The sequence below is a fragment of the Mercurialis annua genome, linkage group LG2, assembly GCF_937616625.2.
Source record: "Mercurialis annua linkage group LG2, ddMerAnnu1.2, whole genome shotgun sequence".
Lineage (NCBI taxonomy): Eukaryota > Viridiplantae > Streptophyta > Magnoliopsida > Malpighiales > Euphorbiaceae > Mercurialis > Mercurialis annua.
This window is the reverse complement of record NC_065571.1, coordinates 40612023-40637818: the sequence shown is the minus strand read 5'-3', so window position 1 is coordinate 40637818 and position 25796 is coordinate 40612023.

Sequence of the window (25796 nt, the reverse complement as noted above, 5' to 3'; positions counted from 1 at the left end):
ATAAATTTTTACGCTATTAAATTTAAATGAAAAATAAAATAGCGGAGTGTTTTTGGATGATCGAACTTCAGTTTAATTGTGCGGCTATATATTTCATGAAGTCTTACTCTCTTATATATGTTTCGTCAGACATTTGTCAGCAGTAATATATACATAACCCCGAGAAACTCTTTTTCTCTTTTATCGGTTTTGGTATTGTATATAGTTAAATACATATTAAACTCTTTCAGTTTCTGAGTTATTCTAAAATTACAGAAGGGGTACTAATATTCAAATCGTTAAAAATGGTCACTAACTTATCGAATAATTTCTCAAAGAGGTAACCGAGTTCAAAAAATCATTAAATTTATCGCAAATCTGAGTTATACCTTTTTGTTAAAAAAATATATTGTATACATCTTTCTGTAATTCTGGCAATGCCACATAGGACAAAACAAAAAAAAGTTTAGTGCGTGTTATCTCGGAAGACATCCCATGAAATAATTTGATAAATTAGTGATTATTTTTTAACGATTTTAATTTTAGTATTCTTTCAGTAATTTTATAATAATTCATCGGATAGTTTAACTACTCTAGTTAAGTTGAATAGAAATTAATTAAGTAGTAAACGATCCCGAGAAACTGATAAGAAATGAAAAGGATAGAATTTGATTGTTCTTTAAGCAATACTTAAAAAACCAGCTGCTACTGATTATTTTTTGGGATTTTCATGTTCTGATTGCACGACCAAATAATTAAATCTATATTCCTACTTAATTTAATTTAGCTTCCCATAAGTTGGAGATGCAGTCGCAATAGCTTGAGGTTTGCACATGAGGTTACGACCTTAAGAACTTTCTAATTAATTTCCTTTGATTCAGTTGCACTCTTTCTATCTGTTCTACCTTTTCTTAATTTATTATCCCTCCTATATTCTTTCTTCTTCAAATTATCTTAAGATTGGTTAATGAACAGAAAATTCTCCTTCCGATCAATAATATTTTTCGCATTTGAAAATTTGAAAAAAATATTAATCGTTATTTTTTCAAATTTATTCCTATTAATAAACAACTATGTAAGGTTAAAAGAACTAATCAAACATAAAATAAGTGATAATTAATATGGACAATTTAATAAAAATATATACAAATGAAAATTTATTTATTAGTTTCTTAATTTATATGAAATGGCCAAATACGATAAATATTATGGACCAAAGATAATAGTAGTCTACCTTTCAAATTATACACTTAATAACGCGTAGAGATTTTTTTTAAGAACTGTAAAATATCAATTATTCGGGAATCATAAATTCGAATTCGAAACTAACTTGATGCACGAATATTATAAACAGATATAAATATCAATAAATTAACAAATCATATGCAATAATTAATGATGGTCTTTTTTATCTTTTTTTTGCCGAAGATACACCTACTTTACTTGTTAGCGAGGTTAGCGGGAGTTAGCTGTAATTATATATATTTTTTTAAATCAGCCCACTGGCTGCTGAGGCCTGAGTTGAAGGCAAGACCTCAGAGAGGATGTTTTAGGAGCTTTGCCAATCAGGCCAAAGCTCCCAAACTAATGGTCTTTTATCATCAATGGAATCGATTCATAGTCACACATTTAGATTAGTTGATTCAAAGAAAATAAAAATTGGAAGAAATGAAAACTATCTTACTAAATGTTAATCAATTCGAAAACTATTTATATACATCTATATCTTTAGAGAACTAACCGAATCTCTTCAAAAATTTACATACAAAAAATAAAAATTCTAAAGTCTCACATCAAGAAGCATTCTCATGAATTTAACTATTTTTAATTATACGATTTTTATTAGTATTAATTTAGAAATTATTTATATAATACCTGCTTTTAAAATTTAATTTCACCTTTATCTCTTCAAAAATTTACATACAAAAAATAAAAATTATAAAGTCTCACGTCAAGAAGCATTCCCATAAATTTAACTATTTTTAATTATACAGCTTTTATTAGTATTAATTTAGAAATTATTTATATAATACTCACTTTTAAAATTTAATTTCACCTTTTTAAGCCTTATTTTCATAATTTTCCTCTCAACCTAAATTAGAAATTTAATTTCAAGAATACTAACTATATATTATCACTTCAACTTATTTTAGGTCATTTTATTATCATAGCCTTCACACTATTTTCTCTATACTTTTTTACAATTTTTTTCTTTTTTTCTACTTCTGTCACGACCCGATTCTCGGACGAGACCGACAAAAGAGAATGGAAGTTATTGCTCCAAATTCCGTAGGAAGCTGTAAAATAAAATCCACTTATTCAATAAACGGTTAAAAATTTAATTGTAAAAGTTCGCTTATCTAAAAATATTTCAAAATTCATTATAAATTTTTCTCTTGAATAAAATAAATCTTTTTCAACTTTTAGAGGATAATTGATTTTAGGGGTCACTGTACTTTTCAAGAATTGCAAAATGGTGACCGAACTTTAAAACATAACAAAATGGTTACTAAACTTTTAAATATGTAATTTTGGGAGGCTTTTAAGTGTTTTATGGTGAAATTATATATATGTAGTAATCAAATTTTGATTATTTGTGTCAAATAATACCTTATATTTTATAAAAACACAATCAACAAAAAATCAACTCGAAATATTTTTTAAGTGACAAAAATCCTTTTATAATTAAAATGTTACATTTTGAAATTCGGTCACCATTTTGCAATTTTTAAAAAGTATATTGATCTCCAAAATCAATTACCCACTTTTAGATATTCACATTTGATCCAATTGTTTCTTAAAACCATCTTTATCCTTTTAAGACATGTCTTTAACACCATCCTTTTCAAAACCGACATTTGTGTAAGACATGCGATTTACACGTATGCCACGTTGGGCCCATATTAAATATATCGCTTTGATGCCAAACAGTTTCATTACTATTTTTCACATTTATCCCGGTATCTCATGTACGCGAGAGGCATCGAAAAACAACAACCATAAGCATGCATACATATACACGATATTAAGCGATGAAAATAAACAAAGTTAATACGTGGCAGTTCATCGCAAAACCAAGAGCATGCTAAAAGTTTAAGTATCTAGACCGTTCTACTGCAACGCTATGATAGACAATATACAAGATACTATAACACCAAAACGGAGACTTCACGGATCAAGAAAATGAAGTCTCGCCAAAAAGACATCCTACGTACCTGAAAAATGGTACAACAACGAGGTCAGATATACTGGTGAGTTTACAACTTACAAACATATATTAAATAATTTAAACACGTTATAAAATAATCATATCAAAATATATTATACTGGGCGAATCACAAAAACGTAATAATTTAAGTCATCTCACTCAAATAATTCCTTTAAGTCTTCGTAAAAACTTATAATATAAACTAGTTGGCAGAACCCGTACATTCTCTCGTTACTAGTTTACTCACCCAAAAATCCTTACAGCTTTAAACCGCACTTTAGACTGTTCCCAACTTATCTTATAGATCTAACGACCGAACTTTTGTTCCATAACGCCGTTAGTCATAGATTGTTACGACTGGACCCTTTCGTAACTGTGTCGTCAATCTGTTCAGGGTTCCAAACCGTCGTCTCAAAACTCTCTCGCTATGTTTACGGCCACCTTAGACTTACCACATTATTCATACAAAAATAAAAATACACATTTTAAACTAGTGATCATATAGTCCTATTATTGCCCAATAGGATGACACCTTTCATAGACTCATTCAATATTTATTTTATTTACTCAAAATAAATATACGATATAATTTGAAATGCTTTACGATATTTAAATTTCATATTAAAGTAATAACAATATTTTATTACTTTAATACATGCATGTAAAAATGCAAACTCACAGACACTCGTCTATAAATAAATTTACGTCGCGTTACTTCATTGTTAGCTCCTCGGTATATTTCAATCAACGCCTCGTAGATGCGTTCCATCAAATATTGACATTTCGTCATATCTTTAGCGTTCGATAAGATTCGTGGAAAGAGAACGTATTCCACGCTTCGACCCCTAAACGTTTACGGAAAATACGATATTCATCGTAGTCCAACACATACGAAAACCTCTCTATAATTCGGGTCTAACCCTAAAAATCCAATTCAAATTAAAAGTTTAGTCCATTCTACAACCTTAGGTCAACTTACCATTTTACCCTTTAGATAATTATTTAAAAGTTTTTATTTAAAAATCTTTTCGAATCGGACTCCTCAATTCTTCCATCTTTTAATTTACCATTATCTCTAAGTCTGTCTTTTATAAAAAATACATCCTTTAATAAAAATTCTCATTTTAATTAAATATTTAATTAGTCTATATCCAACTAATTAATACTAATCCATTAAGAAAATAAAGTCTTTTGGATCTAAGCGCAATTTCAAGGTTTAAAAACTTAAGACTTTTAATTTAAATAAGCTAAGGCCTTATATGCATTCTAATTCCATTTAAAATTCCTTTTAAAATATGCTAGCCTTTATAAATTTTTAACTCTTTATTCTAGTTCTTTAACCATATTTTAATGTATCTAAATTTTAAATTTATTTTGGATTCATACTTCAATTAATTCAAGTCTAACTCATTTAGTTCAAAGTTTTAATTTCGGAATCTATCTCATTCGGTATTGGCCGCATTTGGGCCCCGGTCCTTATCGGTTTGGGTTGGATCATAACCCAACCGTGCCGTGATTCGGTAGAACAGAGCCACCGTACTCTGTTCACCGACCAGTAGTGGTTGCTCGACCACTACCCCCTCTCTCTACCACCTAAACACTAAAAATATCATAACAATTAATTCAATAATCAACAATTCCAATGGCTAACACATACTAAACATTACCAACAATTTATCACAAAATCTCTTAACATCTAAAACAAACTTTTAATACTAAGTATACCAAACATACCATTGACCCATAGCAATATTAACAACTAAACATAATAATTTTACATAAATCATACACCACTGTTTACCATAGAAATTTTCAAAATTATGTTCTAAAACAATCTCTAATATATTCGGCTTCATACAAACAAAATCAAACTAAGCCTTAGACATTTCTAATATTAACCACATTCCCATGATATCATGGGACCAAATTTTAAAATGTCTAATTTGGATGTACAATCTAAAACCTTAATTAATTCATATACCACAAGAAAATATAACCACAACTTTATAAAAATGAACATAGAATTTACAATAAAATCATACATATTTTCGGCAATTTCCAGATAAAATATTAATTAGACCATAAACTATTCTAATAAAAAATTCAACTAAAATTCTCAATTTAGGACTAATATATTTCGGTTCAATGAAAATTTATCTCCTTATTATTTTATTTTTTTATAAAATACTTAATATATTAAACTAAATTTTAACATAAACTTTCTATTTACTTTTCCCTTTAATTGACCTTAATCAATTCGGCAACCATAAACAAATTAACCAAAAATATTATTTTTCTATTTCTTTAGAAATTATTATCCAATTTCTAATAAAAGTAATATCACCCTCAATTAATTATTTTCGGTTGTAAATTTATATTACCAAATTTATAAATCCTTTAAACCATAATAAAAATTCATCAATAAATAGTGGAATTCTAAAATTTATTTCCTCCTAATATTTTATGAAATATTTGGCAATTATCAACAAGTTTTAACCTTTTCAAATTTCTTACTTAAATCACTTTGATTAACTCAAAAATTCTTAAAGATACTCAATTTCTTACAAAATTTCAAATTTAATTCACACTTAATTTTTCCTTTAAATCATCCAAAAAAATGTAATTCTTAAGTATGAAAAATATTTGATTTTTCCCGAAATCAAACCCTACCCGTTTCTTTGATTACTTTAATCTATACTATATATAAAAGCACGGATGTGGGGGGGGGGGGGGGGCCAGACAAATTTACTGAATAATTCTTTCCAGTTTACTACTAAATAAAGGTTTTATAGTCATTAACTAATTATTTATTTTTTTTAGAAGAAACTAATTAGTTATTTAATTAATCACTATTGTAATTAAAGTCCTAATTAGAATAGGTAGCTAAATTATCTCCAATTTAGCTTTTAGTATGTAAAAATAACTAAATTGTCTCCAAATTAGTAGGGATACCTATCATTTAGTTTGATTGAACTACAAAATTAAAACATTGTATTTGGTCAATATATTATTATTTAATTTTCTATCTTATTATTTTTAAAGATATTATTATAAAATTAAATTAATTATTTAATTATGATTATTATAAAATCAAAAGAAGAATAAATTCAGTATGGAAAAAAATTTAATAACCGAATATATTATATTTACTTTTACACAAATTCTTAACTAATTTAATATTAATTGTAAATAAAAAATTGATATAATTTAATAAATTTACTAATATATTCATTGACGAGTTATGTTACGAGCCACGTGCATAGCACGTAATGCGAAACTAGTATATATAAAAACTCATACTTAAATCACTTTGATTAACTCAAAAATTCTTAAAGATACTCAATTTCTTACAAAATTTCAGATTTAATTCACGCTTAATTTTTCCTTTAAATCATCCAAAAAAAATGTAATTCTTAAGTATGAAAAATATTTGATTTTTCCCGAAATCAAACCCTACCCATTTCTTTGATTACTTTAATATATATAAAAACTCAATTGCATGTAAGGTTTGGACACTAAAAATTGCATTTTTAATTAAAAACCGAAAATTTTCATTTAATTAGAAACCCATTACTATTTATCCAAAAAAAATTAGAAACCCATTACTTGATCATGCCAAAAGTCTAATTTTTCTTTGAAAGAAAATTAAGTTCTAAATACATCAAGCACAACCCACAAAAGTTCAAAAGAAAACATTTCAAAACAAGGAATTTAGCAAAAGTATAAAAACTAAAGTAAATTTTAGTCCTTACCTTAAAAGCTTGAGAGGAAAAAAATGGTGTTTTGGTCTAGGGTTTGGTTTAGCTAGAGGAAGAAGAAAAGAGGCTTTTGGGTTGTCTTTTATTTTTGGGAGAAAGAGATGAGATAAGTGAATGTAATTTAATTTTTGTCTTCATAATAAATTAAGCTCTTGGTTTTATGAAACCTTTTGACATGCACATGGGCAAGTGTCCCTCTTAGGTATCTCATTTTAGAATGTTCTTTTTGTCTTTATAATATTTAAGACAATTGAATCATGTAGTCATGCACACGTAAAAATCAAAATTTAATAATTAAAACCGAGCAATCACATCAAATCAACAATTAAATATCAATTTTTAGATTAATATCCCATCACTACTAATTTTCGACTCATCGCATCTTTAAAAATTTATGTTTGAAAAATTAGGGATATTACAACTTCTCCCCCTCTCATTCCTCTCTTTATCTTCTCCGGACGTCGCGTTCCTTTCGTCTCATCGTCGCATGTATTCCAGTGAATTTCTCGTCGTGATTTTTTCACCGTTGTGTTTTTTTCTAGTGGATTTCTCCTCGTCGTGTTTCTTTCGCTGATTTTTTTATCACTAAGCTTCTTGTGACAACATCGTTTTTAGAACTGTTTCTAATTTTTTTATATTGTTTTATGTTTTTCGTAATTCCTTATATTTTTTTACACAAATTATAATACATTTATTTATCTCTTATTAATATAATTGTTATATATTTATATAATTGTATATTGTTCATATTATTGTTATCTTCTTCATTCTCTTGTTTTGATGCTACTAATTTCGCACACAACAAATTGATTTATGTTTGTATGGTGTTTTTGCTACTGATTTCGTACACAACAAATTGTTTTATGTTTTTATGATATTTTTGCTATTGATTTCATACACAACACATTGATTTATATTTTTATGGTGCTTCACAATAAATAAAACCATACTAATACACTATAAAAACAACATTAATACATAATGGAAACCGAATTCTATCATAACTATAATGGAACAGAGTCGCATAAGATGTATCTTTCGGGAGAATATCAGTTCTTGTCCAAAATTACAAGAACCCGATAATATCGGTGCCAAATCCATGAGATTCGTCGAGCCTGACGATCAAAGGAAGAATCAGCCGAATTCCCAGGATAACCGGTATCCCCGAGGACTTAGAGAAATTGCGTCGCCTAAGGGATTCGCCTAAGGACCGAATATAGGAAATATATTTCCTATTCGGATACAAAGTCCAACTTAGGAAGATAAGCTTATTCAGAAAGATGTCCCTGAATAAGACTTTCTCTTGAATAAGGAATCTCTTTCCTATTTAAGATCAATCCGATTAAATAGCAATCACTTTCCTATCCGAAGTCAACAAAGTGTTCTCTTAACTACTATATAAAGAATTTGAGGTATATCTAAGAACACAATTACATTCATATACTAAAGACGCTGCTCGAAGCCTGAATTGACTTTAGCATTAGAGAGTTAATCGGACAAACACCGTCCGATTAGCTTTGACCATGTTTTGCAAGTCACACACCGTATCAGAAGGCAGACTTCATCGATTGGCGCCGTCTGTGAGAAAAAAATGAAAAATTTAAAACTAAAAGCCGCCTTTTGTAAACTCAAAAATAAATTTCTCGTTGAAGGAATGACTTCTGATGGATCTAACCTAAAAAAACAAGCAAGTTAGCACGCAACATTATCCACCGGAGAAAAAACAAAAGATGCAAGAACCCAGAATATTGCCGGTGATAACATTCGACGACGATAATTTTGGGAGGATCAACAAGGCCCATAATAATTTTCTGGTTGTAGCTATGATAATTGAACATTTGAACATGGAAAGGATATTAATCGATAAAGGATGCGCTATCAACTTGATGACAAAGAAAGCCTACGAAAGCCTTGGAAGAGTCATCGCAGAACTGAAAAGGAACGCCACCCCGTTAACAGGATTTGGCGGATCTCCCATCAGACCTATGAGAACAGTCATACTAAATGTCAAACTGGGAAAAGAGAGGAAAGATGAAGAGCTACCAACGGAAACGATCCTGGGGAGTCCATTCCTCCACGACTAGACCAACATAAAAGCCCTTACAATGAAGATACCTACTGATAACACGGTAAATGGACTGACCTCAATAAGAGGCACTGCAACCCGAGGTTACCAAATAACCAAACCGAAACAAGTATACTCCGGCCGAGAAGGGCACAACCAAAACCCAAACCAATGACCAGGTAATCCGAAGCAAGACAACCGAACTAACACAAACCAGATAAAGAGAATATAGATAAAGGACAGCTTCGGTAACAACCTACAAAACATAAACCCACTGTATAAACATCCTCGTATTAAACCGATCAAAGCACTCAATTGATCACATCTCAAAAATACCGAACATAACCACTTTGATTACTAGGCGACAGCCTGACAGAAGGTACTCTGACATTCCCTACAATCTCTGCACAGACAAAGAGAATTACATCAGACCCATCGGCCCAGACAAAGAGAAACAAAGGTATAGTATAAAAGACTAAGAAAAAATAGGTAAAAGGGTTTATACTCTTTTTCACTCTAGACTCTTAACTAATTTTCACTTTTTATTCTTTCTCTCACTAAAATGCTTACTAACTTGACGTCGGAGAGGTCTGCCGGAATCCCCTTCCGGCACCCTTCTAACGGTTATGTTGTGTTTTTCAGGTATACCTTTGAAGATAGCCCCGGACCTGAGACCCGCCCCCGATCCACAAGTTATCACCTACAAAAACAAGAATTATCACAAATAAAGGAAGCCAAGCTACCATAAAAAATTGATACGATTATTCGGTACAAGAATCATTCGAAACAATGCCAATCAAATAAATCCTTAACCACGACATAGAAGAGAAAGAAAGCGTCCCCAACGGCGATATGAAAAAACTGGAGTTTAATGAGGAGAAGAAGGTGAACTTGGGAGTGGACATAAACCCCAAAAATGAAGAATAAATCGTGGCGATGCTAAAAAGGAATATCGGAACATTCGCCTCAAAAGTCTTAAAAATCGTGGGAATAGATCCACATATAATAACCCGCGCACTGAGCGTGGCCAAAGGGGCGAACCTCGTGAGACAAAAGAAGAAAAAGACTCTGAGGAAAAACAAAAAATAATAGCTGATGAAGTGGAAAAATTAAAGAAGGCCGAATTCATCAGAGAAGTACATTATCCCGAATGGGTAGCCAACATGGTGATAGTGAAAAACACAAATGGGAAAAACATGATGTGAGTGGATTACACCGACTTGAATAAAGCTTGCCCGAAAGATAGCTACCCCTTTCTGTCATAGATCAGCTGGTCGATTTGACAGCAGGACACGCCATGTACAGCTTGGCCGATGCTGTCCAAGGCTATCACCAAATACCGAGAGAAAACATTATTTATCACGCAAGGGGTAACCAACTGCTACACAATAATGCCCTTCGGACTAAAGAACACGAGAGCAACTTATCAAAAGCTGATGATCTTCATGTTGAAAGATAAAATTAGAAAGCGAGTCCAAGTATATGTGGACGATCTGATCATCAAGAGAGAGAAAGCAGAAAATCACGTAAAGGATTTGGAAGAAACATTCAAAATTCAGAATTAGTTCGGAATGAAGTTAAACCCGGATAAATGCTCATTCAGAGTAAAAGGAGGAAAATTCCCGGGATTCATGATCTTCCAAAGAGGAATAAAGGCAAACCCCGAAAAGATCAAATGGGTAATGAGCATGAAACCGCTCAAGAACATAAATGAAATCCAAAAGCTCAACGGGTGAATCACTGCCCTTGGAAGATGTATGTCTTACTCGACCAAAAGATGCCTACCGTTCTTCAAAGCTCTTAATGGTTCCAAGAAGTTCAATTGGAATGAAGAATGACAAGGAGAATTTGAAGAACTATTTTTTTTACTTCGCCATCGCTCTTAAGTCGGCCGCTAAAAGGTAAAACGCTCTACTTGTATATTTACGCAAGAAATGAAACCATTGGAACGGTGCTGGTAAGGAAAGAAGAAGGAGACTTTGTAGCAGAACTCACTCCTGGCGAATAGAAAGAAACTATCCAAGATTTCTATGGGAGTCGCACATGGATGGAGCCTCAAATAAGAAAGGTGCCGGAGCAGGAGCTATCCTGAAGGGCCCAGGAAAACTCAGATTCGTATACTGAGTAAACATTGAATTCGAGGCAAGCAATAATGTCACTGAAAACGAAGCCCTAATAGCTGTACTCGGTCTAGCATTATAAGTAAAAACAGAAATCATAAAGATCCATAGCGATTCACAGCTTGTGGTAAACCAAGTCAAAGACGAATACCAGGCTAAAGAAATAAGGATGGACAAATACATAGCAAAAGTCAAGGGGATGCTTTGAAGATTGGAAGCGCAAGGAGGAGAATAAGAAATTACACAAATCCCACAAGAGAAAAATACCGAGGCCGATGCCATAGCCAAGTCCGCGTCCGAACTCAGAGATATGTTTAGCAAAATGCAACTAAAAGAAACCCTAGAGCAACCAAGCATCAACGAAGCAGAAATAATGGCGATCAACGAGGATGACAATTGGATGACTCAAATAATCAAATATCTGGACAAGGGGGAATTACCACAAGACAATATTGAAGCCTTCCGAATCATCCAAATATTGGCCAACTACTCATACTACGACACAGTTATTTACCAAACTTCACTGACTCACCCTTAGGTGAAATGTGTATCACCTGAAAACGGGCACCTAATCCTTAAAGAAATTCACAAGGCATATGCGGAGCCACGAAGGTGTAGGCACAATAGCAAGAAAAACAATGCTACAAGGACACTATTGGCCGACCATAAAGGAAGATGCTAAAGCACTCTTGAAGAAATGCAACAAATGCCAAAGGCATGATAATGTTAAGCACGGGCCAGCAGTACCACAAGCATCATTAGAGAGCCCTTGGCCTTTCACAATGTGGGGAATAGACATAGTTGGACCCTTCCCAATGGGAGGAAACCAAATAAAATTCCTCATTGTTGCTATCGAGCACTTCACAAAGTGGGTAGAAGTAGCACCAGTATCAACCGTAACAGCGATAGGAGTAGACGAATTCTTCAAGAATGAAGTAATATGCAGATTCGGCATACCACACACTGTGGTCACAGATAACGGGAAACATTTCGATAACATGCGAATCAAAAAATTTACTAAAGGATTGATGATAAACTTAAAATTCATATCGGTAGCGCACCCCAAAACCAATGGAATGACGGAAGTTAGCAACCGGACTTCAGTACAAGGAATTAAAAGAAGATTAGCTGAGTACGAGGAAAGTTGGGTAGACGAGCTCTATTGTATCCTTTTGGCTTATAAGACCACCACAAGGAAAGGAACAGGCGAGACGCCTTTCAGACTCGTCTACGACACCAAAGCTGTGATACCAGTGAAAATTGGAATGCCGAGTCTCAGAGAAATCTACTTGGAAGAAGCAACGAACGAAGCAAAAATAAGGCTATGCCTAGATTTGATAAACCAAGCAAGATTACAAGCTGAAGCCTACAAGAAGCAAGCCGCTCGATATCACAACAAAAGAATACATTCAAGAGAGTTTCAGATAGGCGATTTGGTCTTAAGAAACTGTCACGACCTTGTTTCTCAAGCCGTGACTGGCGCTAGGGAATGGGAATGGTAGTTCTGAAACTCGCAGCAAGCTTAAAATTCACTAAAACGTTTTCACAAAATCAATCATACAATGATCTTACAAACGGAAGCATTTATACGATCATACGTTTATACACTAGTGACTCATCGATACATAATTCTTCGGTGTAATACCCCATAAATTTAAATGACTAAATTATTCCACGTAAGGAATAATTAATAGGACCGGGAGAACATAAATTAAATTTAAGGATAAATTTAATTTTTAGTATCTCTGGAAATATAAAATAGTTATAGAAGTTAAAATATTAAATTCATAAATCATAAGAGCTAAAATTATTCCACGTAACCGCTCGCCCAAGGCTTATGGCGGACTTCTCGATCTGGATATGGTTTGAAAAATGGAGTCGCCACCTAGTTCAACTAGGAAATGCCTTTTAACCGACTAGATAGCCTTACTCGCCTCCGGTAAGACTATCGTGCAACGGACCAAAGACTAGGGTTTGTGGACCTCCCCGAGACTCTTGTGCTTGGCTTATCTGTTACCGGCTTTATTTTCTGGACATATTCATTTTATATCTCATCTCAACAGTATATGCAATTCACAGGATATGAAAGCTGTAAATAAACATGTATGAAAGTAGTAATCATGTTTGACGCGCATATGACTCGATCTGGACTGGCATTTGAGGCAAGTAGCAGGTACTCCTAAGCATACATCTAACCTTAGAGGTTTCTAGCAAATAGCATAACTCTGGCTGGTCTGGATTGATTGCATGCACAAAGCCTAAAACCGGATGTATAAGTGTGCTTGATTGATTTTATTAGGTGAGTCTTGAAAAACCTATATAGTTAAATGCATTTTTTTCTCACTTTTTCGTTCAAATTTTGTTTTTATAATCATCGATAATCAATTTATCGATATTATTCTTATAAATACGAATTTCCGACAATAATCTATTTAATTTATATTTTTCGGAAATTAAAAGCTTATTTTCCAATTTTGGACTATAGTGTTCTTTTTAGCCATTTTCTCGTATTACCTTTTTAACTCAATTTTATTTTTCTTTTATGAAATATTATATTGAAATTTTTTATTAAAAATTAAAAGTTGACCAACTTGGTCCTCTTTTATTTAATTATTTCGCTCATTTTCTTATTTTTCTTATTTTAACCATTTAAAATATGATTCACCGCTTATTTTTAAAATACCAAATCTCATGGTATTACATAGTCGCTGAAATTGGCCGAGGAAACGCCGGAGGAAAAAAAAACTACAACCGAACTGGAAAGGACCTTATCTGATTGAAGAAACTACTAGGAAAGGAGCGTACAAACTCAAATCATTAGCCGGATCTACGATCCCGAGATATTGGAAAGTAGAGTATCTGAGAAAATACTACAAATAGTTGTCAAAGTTAATATTTGTACCATTTACCGATCTTATCAAATGAAATAAAAACATGGAATACTTATATTCGAGGCTCATGTGTTCAACGTCAAGCATTTGATTCCTTTTTATTGTGATTCTTCTAATGATGAGGCTGCTGCAAAATTGAGGTCAATTTTTTTCTATAGCGCTGGGAATGCTGTGGTTGCGGAGATGGTGTTTGAGTTCATGGAGAAAAAGGAGCACAAAGTGGCGTAGTGGCAAAAATGCTGAAGTTGAAGGCATGTGATTTGGGCGGTTCATGAGCCTAAATTTATTGGAAATGAGCCAGCGATCGATACTCATGAAATTTTGTCATGGCTTGCGTCGTGTGTGGGCCGAATTTTATCACCTAGGCCTTCCAAATAGCGTTTTTATGATTTTGGCAGTTTTAAAAACTCAGTTTATTTTGTTTTATACCAGTTTAGAGTTTTTCTTTTTTTAGTATTTAAACAACCTTATGAGTTGTTGAACGTCAGTTTTGAATATTTTGAGACGTGATTGTTTATTTTCCAAATAATGGTATTCTCTGAATCAATGTATGTTTGATGCTTAATTCCTAATTGTTGGCATTATTTGATAATAATCAGCTCTTAAATTATCTTATTTTTCGTTGTGACTTCCACTACATCATATTCCGACCATTTTCTTGCCGATCTAACACAAGAAATGGATTCTCCAACATCAACAGCCATACGAATGACAGATCATCGGTGACGATGATGACTGGAAGTGGTTGAAAGGCGACTCTAGGGGTTTTGGGCTGATTTTTCTGTTGTGGTGGTTGGTTTAGGTTGAGTGAACCATGCAGACAAGATCCTGATTCAACACCGGTCTGATATGCACGTGGTGTAGGCAACCTGACGCTAGCAGCGGTAGCGCTTGCGCCACATGCTCTGCCGGTGACAGCGGTGGTGCGTCCTATCCATAAATATATTTTTATATTTTATTTAAATGTTATAAATTATACCTAGTATATTTCATAAAAAAACAACTACATGCAAATTATTTGCGGTTTGTGAGATACAAATTATCGAAGTAAAAATGTTGTTTATGCAAAATGTTAAAACTTTGTGAATTGAATAATTTGAAAATTAGTTAACCTAATATAGATTTAGTTAAATTTAATATAAGTAATGATGAATTGGAATAGATAAATTTCTTATGGTCTAAGTTAAATAAATTAAAAAAAGATTTTTGATAATAAATAGTCGATAAAATAAATAGGAATAAATTATAAAAATTCATAAACTGTACATGTTTTCTCAATTTAATCACAAACTTTAAAACATCTCTATTGTATGCATGAAGTTTTATTTTTTTTTCTCAATTCAATATACGAGATCATAATATAATTACGTGGCTGCCGAAACCTCAACAAAATTACACTAATGAATGAGTGTCACGCAAGATATGCATCGAATTAAGGAAAAAAAAACTTCTGCATATAATTGAGAATTTTAAAGTTCCTGATTAATTGAGAAAACAAATATAGTTTATGAATCTATTTAACATTACTCCAAGTAAATATTACAATTAATTAAAAAAATATTAAAATTGGGCAAGTTAATGAAAATTAGTTTGAATAGACTAAATAAAATTTCATATGAATATTTTAAATTGATGCTATGTAATAATTGTATTAGAAAAGTCTAAATATTAAAATAATGATTTATTATTATTATTTAGTGTTTGATTTATGATTGATTAGATGAAAAATAGGAATTAATTAGGTAAGTAGAAGTAAAATGAGTAATTGGATTATAAATTACATAAAATGTTTATAATGTTATGATGATGCGATATATGGTTTTAAGCTTATTTATATAGTCTAAAATTGCCGGATATAAATGTTTGTTATTCATAAATAATTGACAAAGTGTATTAAAGAAATGATACTAGCAACATAAATGACAAGTTAATGAATATGATGATTTATGTACATATAAGAAAGATTAATAGTGTTTAATTATTCAAAAACTATCTCTAAACTTTCCTGAGCACGATGGCAGGTAAGCCACCCCAAAACCCTAACCCTAACTACCTGGACAATCGGACTCCGGCAACAAGCTATGTCAGGTCGGTGACCTCCTTCAACATAGGAATTAACAGGGTTGATATGGTGGAAAAACCAACCAATTCAGCTATCTACTTTGAAAATTTTCCTAAACAGTGGAGAACTTTGATCTCGAAAAGGTCTTCGCTCAATACAAAGTGATTGGAAGGGTATCGCTTGCAACGAAGGTTATGAAACACAACGTTAGTTTTGGTTTTCTAAGACTGGAATCCAGCAAGCAAATGTCTTGAATTTATTGAACGACTGAATATGATTCGCATTGGACAATCCAGACTTAAGGCTTATGTTCTATAGAAGAAAACTTCTGTCATGATTGCCAAACGATCATTTCCTGAACCAACAAAAACGTTTTCTTCACCCTCATTTAGAGATAATCGTTCTTTTAAAGAGGTAACCTCAGGGAGAACTAATGTTGTCAAAAATTCCATGCAGCAGACGAAGTATCAGACCAAACGTATTTCTATTCCGCAAGAGATGGAGCCAGCTGAGATGGAATGGGTTCATTGATCTGTGGTAGCTAGGGTTTCAGACATCACTTCGGTACTAAGGACGAAGAAGTACCTTGTTGAACAACAAATTTAATTTGAAAAACTCGCGCTACTGGGCAACACTTCAGTAATCATCACGTTCGGTTCTATGTCCACGGCTGAAATTTTTTTATTGCATGATGGCCCAAAATTATCAGGGTTCTTCCAATCCTTTTCTTGTGATGAAGACTACAACCAAGCATATGCGCGTTTGGTTTGGGATTCTTTATAAGGAATCCCCATCTCTCTTCGGTCTCTGAAGATATGTAACTCTATTGGTGAAACGATTATGGTACATCCGAGTGTAACTGATAGGGAATGCATGGATATGGGTCTCGTTCTTATATCAAGTACGTGCCATTTTACAAATAACCTGTTGGAATTACAGTTAGGAGGGAAAATTGTTTCCATATTTGTAATAGAATCTACATTGCCAGTGAGTTTTGATAATCTTGATGAGGAGAGTTACTTGTATACATCGGGTTTTGTCAAGGATTTATCGAATGGAGGACGTTTCCAAGTCTCCATTAATCTTAAATTCCAAGGTTAAAGAGATTCACGACTTGGAAAAGTCTGTTTTTCTGATGGTTAGTAAAAGGTTTGATATGTTGAGATATGGGGAAAAGAATATCTCAACCATTGGACGTAAAGATGGTTTTCTGCTGAAGTCAGGCAATCATCTTCCACATCAGGTCAAATGTGCTCATATAGAGCATACCTCAGAACAGCTTCAACAACAAGTGTTTGTTGAGAACAGAAGCATCCAGTCGATGCTAAATGTTGAATCAGAAGTAGTGCAGCAGCAGGTACGAGTTGAAGAAAATAACAACCTGAATTCGCATAATGCAGTAGCAGAAATAGTCCAGCAGCAGCAAATGTTTTTGGCAGATTCCAGTACTGATAAAAGGGTTGAGATTGTGGGTGTTCGTAGGACAGTGAAGAAAATTGATTATTTTAGCATCATTCGTTCTTGCTCGACCAGTCAAGTTGAAAAGGCTAATGAGTTATCTGATGGCGATATAGAAAACATGAATAGACAAAATGTTACTATTGATGAGGTTAATGCTACTTCAAATGTTTGAGGATGAGGTTAGCACGACTTGGCAGATTGGGTTTTATTTAGGAATCTTCAAAGAAGGAACTAAGGCAGACACGTTTTCAGAGTTGTATAAAAGATTGTATGATAACTTGCAACAAGTATGAGCTCTGGTGTATCAAGGTTTTTTTATTTTTTTATGTCGATGCCACTTATTTTTGTTTTTTGGAATTGTAGAGGACAATTTTTGAGTAACATGAATTAACAATTCATTAAAATGATGGTTTCTTCTAATAAATTGTCGTTTATTGGCTTGGTGGAGTCTAAAAAGGAAATTGTTGATGATCTTCTTGTTAGAAACCTATGGCCTAACTTGGAGTTTTCTTTTCATTGGGTTCCATCTATTGGAGTTTCGGGTGGTTTACTTCTTATTTTGGAAACTATTTTATTGAGTAATGTTTCAATTTCGAAAGAGGTGCAAGATGGATTTGTACGATTTTTTTCATAATAATGCCTAATATCATCACATTTTTATTTATGCTAGCAACTTGGCTTCAGAAAGATTATTATTATGGCATGAGTTGAGTTTACTTGTTGGGTTTGTGGGCACTGTTTTTAGTAGCGGTGATTTTAACGAAACTATGATTCCAGAGGAGAGATTAAATGGTTCATGTTATACGACTTCTATGTTGGCTCTTCTTGAATTTGTAAATAATTCCAAATTATTGGATTTACCCTTACATGGAAGGCTTTTCACTTGGCAAAATGCAGTCTCTAAATCAAGAATTGACAGATGCTTGAATTCGGCAACCGCGGGTACTCTCTGGCCAGATTTATCATCAGCTGCACTACCTAATGGTCAATCAGACCATGTTCCGATTTGTTTTTGTTCTGCAAATGGGTTTGAATGGGGTCCAAAGCCTTTTCACTCGGTGGATGCGTGGTGAGATCATAGTGAGTTTGCTGATTTTATGGAGAACAATTGGGGTTGGTTTGCGGCAACTCTCCGAATCTTATTGAGAGACTCAAGGATCTTCGACATAAAATAAAAAGCAGGAACGCCGAGGTCTTTGGGGATCAAAATAAGATAATTCAGGATCTCTCTCGAAAGATTCAGGTTTAGGACTGAGCATTAGAGTCGAGAATCTTGTTAGAGGAGGAGAAAACCGATCGAGGAACCTAAATTTTTTTTTATGGGAGCCTGAAAAAAGAATTGAATCTATTTGGATTCAGAAATCCAGAATAAAGTGGAACTTGGAGGGGGACAGGAACACTAAATTCGTCCATAGCATAACCTCTAGCCATTATGGAAACAACTACATTTCTTCAGTGTTAGTGGATGCAGCTATCTTCTCAGAAGCTAAGGAAATTCGTCTTCACATCAGAGAATTTATTTGTAAGATTTATAGTCGGCAGGTGGGCATGGAATTTGACGTTTCTGACCATAAGTTTGCTCAGGTCAGTAATCTGCATGCAGATTTGTTGGTTAAATTGTTTGAGGAGTCTGGAATTTTTAATGCTCTCAGTTCTTGTGGAGTTAAGAATTTTTTTTAATTTTTACAGGAAAGTTTGGCCTGTGATAATCAGCATGGTTTCCTGAAGGGTTGAAGCAATTTGGAATGTTCTACGATAGCAAATGAGCTTACTCATATTGCTACAAGAAGTAAGGAGAAATTACTTGTCCTAAATCTTGACTTTCATAAGGCATTTGGCAGTATAGATTGGGAGTATCTATTCTCAATTATGCGTTGTATGAATTTTCTAGCTAAGTGGATTGAGTGGATATCGTGTGGTTTGTCAACAACAACTACAGAGGTGTAGTTAGCGGTAGTCATGTTGATCCTATTCCGATTAAGAGAGGTGTGCGTCAGGGTGACCCAATTATTTCTTATCTGTTCTCATTGCTGTGGAGGGTATGAAACATTTGTTGAGTAGATCGGAGGAGCTTGGGTTCACATAGGCTTTTGAGTAGATTAATTTTTTGCTTTCTCGGATAATCATGATCCCATCTCTTTGATCAGAGGAGCTTGGGTTCACACAGGGTTTTGAGTAGATTAATTTTTTGCTTTCTCGGATGACATCATTCTTTATCTTCCGTATGATATTGAACAACTTAAGAATTTGACTCGGATTCTTTGATGTTTTAAGTTGATCTCTGGTTTCACAATTAATTATCATAAAATTTCTACTATGAGAATTAATGTCCATGAGGCTGATTTGTTAATTGCGGCAGAAGTAGTAGGGTGCAAAATCGATTCTTTTTCTACCAAATACATGGGTTTGCTTTTGTCGAATAGAAAGCTCTATGCTTGTTCTTGGGAATTAGTTGTTGAACGCTTCAAATCGCGCATAGCTTTGTGGAAGGGCTCTCTTCTTTCTCCAGCAGGACAGTTAGCTGTCATTAAATTGGTTCTCTTTAGTATACCGGTTTATTTTATCTCCTTGTTTAGAATGTCTGGCTCAATTCAGAATCAGTTAGAGTCGTATATAATGCGTTTTTTGTCGAAGGGTGATAATTACTCTCGAGTGTTGTGTAAAGTTTCTTAGAAATTTATTTGTAATGATTTTCAGAGTGGAGGTTTGGGCATTTATAATCTTAAAACTAGGAATCAGAGTCTTCTTTTTAAATGAATTTGGAATGTGAGAATTAACAATAGAACCTCTCTTTGGTTTAATATTGTTTCAAGTTGCTCCAATGTTGTTGATTGGAATTCTTTGATAAACGGTGATGTAAAGAGAATGTCCTTTATTTAGAAAGTCATTAAGAAAGCTTGTTGTGATGATAAACATGCTTGGGGTGTTTTAATTAGGAATTTGAAATATAATGCTGGTGAAGGTTCTTCAATCTCTCTTTGGAATGACAGTTGGAGTGGTATTGGAACGACACGTATTTTGTTTCCTCGGCTCTCTAATCTTTAGAATCAAAAGCAAATTTCTATTAGTGTTATTTGGAATGAGGGATGGAGTTGGAGAAGGCATTTGAGAGGCGATGAGTTATTATTGAATAATAATTTATTCTCTCTTTCTAACTTGATTTCTCGCCGTGTGGGTCAAATTGACAAAGTTTCATGGAATTGCAAGTCCAGAGTGTATTCGTCAGCTTCTTTTTGTAGGGCTTTAACTGCTAATTATAATGTGGATAAGGGTGTACAACAAGCTGCTGGAAACTCTTTTACACCTGCCACTGTAGCTGCAAATTATTCTTCTGGAATACTTGTTTCTGCAGCCAATGGTTCAAATGTTTCTGCCCGGTTTTTTACGACAGCTGCTGTTGTTGTTTCTGATCAGAATTTGTCTTCTGATGGAAGCCATTTTGTTAGTACTATTTATACTGAGCCATTCCGACCTGTTGCTGCTTTAATTGATGTCGTTGCTGCTGTTACTGGCCGGGATGTTTTGACAGCTGCAGTTGCCGAGTTCAGAAGATTTTCATCAACAGTTGCAGCTGGTCTTTTAGAGGTTTTTTTTACAGCAAGAAGAGAAGATGAAGCAGAAGTTAGTGAGGTGACTGTGAACATATTTTCAGAAGTTTGGAAATCAAAAGTACCGCCTTGAGTTAAGTTTTTTATTTGGTTAGCTTTGCACAATAGAGTTCCTTCGTTCGAGTTTTTGGCTCGTCGCTCAATTATATCGGTTGATAACTCCTTATGCATTATATACGGGTTAGTGGAAACATAAGACCACATCTTTATTGTACTTTTGCTAGAGACATTTAGTGCGATATCTTGCAGAAACTTGAAGTGGTATGGATATTTCCTTCTACTTCTGTTTATTTTATGATACAATGGCTGTATATTATTCATAGAGGTCCTCATTGGCATTTATGGAGGATTCTATGGTTTCTTGTGGTGTGGGATATTTGGAAATGTCGAAGAGTTTTTCAGAGTTCGTCACAGGATAGGGAGGGTGTGCTATTTAACGGTTTTTTAAGGCAGTTTTTCTTTTCAAGCTTTGTAATAGGGAGTTTTCTTATTTAGGTTCAGATTTCTTTCGTAATCCTTATTGTATTCTTTTCTCTGGACCGTGATCGTTTTTAGCCTTTCTCTTAGCCATAGCCTATAATGTGCCACCTTGAGTGTACCACTTTGGTGCGAAAGACCATCTTTATTTAAAAGGGTAATGTCATAAAAAATCACCAACTTTACATGTTTTCTCATTTTAATCACGCCGTCAAAAACCGTTATTTTCATACACCAACTACCAATTTTTCTCAAATCCATACACCGTTCAAAAATCCAGCGAAAATTACTGACATGGCACTATTCGGTTCATTATGGCATGCCACTATCCGGTTGCCAGCTCAACATTTTTAACCGGTTTTGTGAACGGTGTATGGATTTGAGAAAAATCGATAGTTCGTGTATAAAATGACGATTTTTAAACATCGTGATTAAAATGAGAAAAGTGTAAAGTTGGTGAATTATTATGATATTAACCCTTATTTAAAACCAAAAGTAGACGTCCACAGGATCAATGAATGCTAGAGATCAATCAGACTCGCTCAAATAAAATAAACCTGGAAATGGAAAAAACAATGCGGGTCAGATATACATGAGATGAGTTCATATTACCATTTACATTTATTAAGTGAATAACCTTTAAAATATTTATAAAGAATTTAATTCATTATGGATAGTATTGAAACTCTAAACCACAAATATCTAAAACTAATAGTCATGCCGGTGAGACGTATCTTCATAACCCATCCCCGATTACCAGTTAAATAAATCACGTGATTCCTAGGAGATGTATCTTCGACCGGCGCCCTCAAAAAGGCGAGACAAATCTCCAACCGATCTCAAATGAAAAATGATCATATTGGTGCGCACGCAGTATTGATATGCAAATCCACGGGAAAGCTTGGCAAGAAAAGTAGAACCTTGTTCGACTCCGAGGCACGAGTAGTCGACGAGTCCAAAAAGAAAAAACAAAGTTATAATTAAAAACACCCCCTAACTTTAAGGAGTACTAGACACAACATAAGACTAGCACAACAACAATCAAGCCAAATAATAATTGAATATTGAGTAAAACATACATAATAATTTCATAGCCAAAGTCATTCAATAAGTTAAGTTCTATTGAGTTGCACTTGAAACATAATCCAGAAACCTTTTCAAACAAGTCAAATCCCAAAGTGGTGAGTTAGTCGATTCACCAAGACATCCAAGCTATAACTCACATGTCGGGCGACCCGAGTCTAACGTTGTCACGAGTAATTTCAGAGATCGTGACCGGCGCTGAATATGGGTATGGTTGTACCAAAACCCGTAGTTAGTCTCATGGATAACCACACAATACAAATAAACTTGCACAAAATCAATGCTCGGGAGCAACCCAGACTTCAACCTAAGTGTAGCAGGTTATATAACAAGTGTATAACAAAATGCTCGGCTCCAACCCGAGACTCCAACAACATGCTATAAAATAAATAATTGAATCCAAAGTAAAATGCCAACAACATAATAAACAGTTAGACCAATCCGACAAACAAAGGTGTAAATAAACCATAAAGACAAACTAGTTCTATTGCGGTTTAAGAGTGTAAAATAGTTCACTATTTTTAAATAAAACAAGGAACCTCTGAAGGATAAAAGAAATTGGAGATTGACCAAAAGCTCTCAAACCATAAACCTGGAAAATGGGGAAAACAACGGGGTCGGATATAATAAGATGAGTTCATAATACTATTTATATTTATTAAGTTAAACCTTTAAAATCATAAATCCTTTTATACTAATATATATTGCATTACGAAAACAGTATTGAAATGAAACTCGTAGTATAACCCAAAGTAAACGGGAACAAATCCTCGTCAATCGCAAAGTATGCCAGACATCTTGTCAGCCGAACTCAAAGTACTTACCTGTGCATACAGTCTCAATAATGCCTATCGAGTTGCTCGTTCAAATCAAGTTTCATAATCATTCAAAATAGTTTGAAAACATTTATAGACTAAAATATGTTAGTTACTTAATAAAGCGGTAAATAGCACTACAAATACACTACTTGCGAAACCAAGTGAAAATTCTAGCAAGCAAACTAACCCGGCGCGGACTCCGAAGCACGAGCAGACAATGGGTCTAAAAACAAGCCACAAGTTAAAATACATACAACCCCTAACTCTAAGAATACTAGACTCCACATAGGACTAGCATCTCAAACCACAACCAATGTACAAGCCAATGTAAAAGCACACATTTGCACCAAAGCAATTTAACAAGTTGAGCTTAAATGAATTCTCAACTTAAAACAATACCCAAAGTTCTTATACAACTTAGTTAAAACATTTAAAACCAAGTAAAATCCCAAAGTAGTGTGTCAGCCGAAAACCATGCTACAAGCTTACACAACATGTCGGGCGACCCAAGTCTAACCTGGCCCAAACATAAACCAAAGTAGAAATCAACTTTAAATCCGGAAACCTTTAAATAAAACCAATAAGTATTTTGAAAACAAAGATCTCAATTAAAGCTTAACAACCAAAAATCAACTAATAAAAACATGCTAATCAATTTGCCAGATTTTAAAACATAGCAAATAAGAAAGACCTATAGTATAGATCCATAGCAACAACCTAGCAATTCCTACGCAAAATACAATGAAAATGGAATCACATACTTTATGGAAGCCAAAGAACCAAGAACCTAGAAATAAACAATCAAAATCAGCCTATAAATGAGACAAACGAAGGGCTATTGAATATGGATAGCGTAAATCATCAATCCAACGAATACACAATGAAAATAATGAAAGAAACACTTACCAATGATCAAAATTCAGAGGAATAGGTTAGGAAATGATTTAGAATGATGTCTCATCCGTTCTAGGGTTTTTAGAAGTGAAGGAAATGTTTTTAAGTCGCGCTCGGGACAGACCGGTTGCGCCCAGGACAAACCGGTCGCGCCCGTGACAGACCTGTCGCGCCCGTGACATGCTCACGCCCGTGACAGACATGTCGCGCCCGTGAATGAGCCATTGGTCCAAAAAAATTCAATTTTTGGGCCTAAGCACAAAGTCGCTCCAAACAATCTGAAACACAATCAAACATCAAAAACAAGGTCTAAGCATACTAAACCAAGGTTTAAAGGAACCGAACTACCAAGGATCAAACATAAACATATCAGACAAATCATCAGAAAAATACGGGATATTACATTCTTCTTAACTTAAAAAAAATCGTCCTTGATTTTAACACAATGCAAATCAAACACAAAAAACACAAATAGCGTGCATAAATATAGAAACAAAAAAAATGCAAGGCAACGTCAAACCCGACTTACCTCAAGGAAAGAGGAAAGGATAACGATTTCGCATATCTGACTCTCATCTCCCAAGTGCACTCCTCAACATAATGACTCTGCCAAAGAACTTTGACCATCATAATCTCCTTGTTCTGCAACTTATGCACCTGCGTATCGACAACCTCAACAGGTTGTTCCTCATATGATAACTCTTGATTAATATCAACACTCTGTGTTACAATCACGTGCGAGGGATCAGAAATGCACTTCCGCAGCATAGAAATATGAAACACAAGATGCACCAACGACATATCTAGCGGCAAAGCCAAAGGATAAGCCACCGCTCCAACAGGCTCTATAATATCATACGGTCCAACGTTCTAGGCTCCAACTTCCCCTTGACACCAAAACAAACAACATCCTTCATAGGAAAAACTTGAAGAAACACAAAATTGCCAAGCTGAAAATCAAAATCCTTCCGCTTAAGATCAGCATAACTCTTATGCCGACTAAATGCAGTATCCAACCTACACTTGATCAAAGGTACCTTCTCAAAGGTAATCTGAATGATTTCCACTCAAGAAAACTTATGCTCGCCGACCTCTTCCCAATAAATAGGAGATCAACAGTTGCGCCCATACAAAGCCTCATAAGGTGCCATCTCGATACTAGCGTGGTATCAAAGGCAAATGAGTATCCCAGCTACACTGAAAACCAAGCACTCACATCCTGGATAAATCCTCAAAAGTCTGAATTGTCCTCTCAGACTGACCATCAGTTTGAGGATGAAAAGCAATACTGAAATCCAACCTCGAACCCAAAGATTCCTGCAAAGATTTCCACAACCTAGAGGTTAAAACTGAACTTCTATCAGAAAAAATT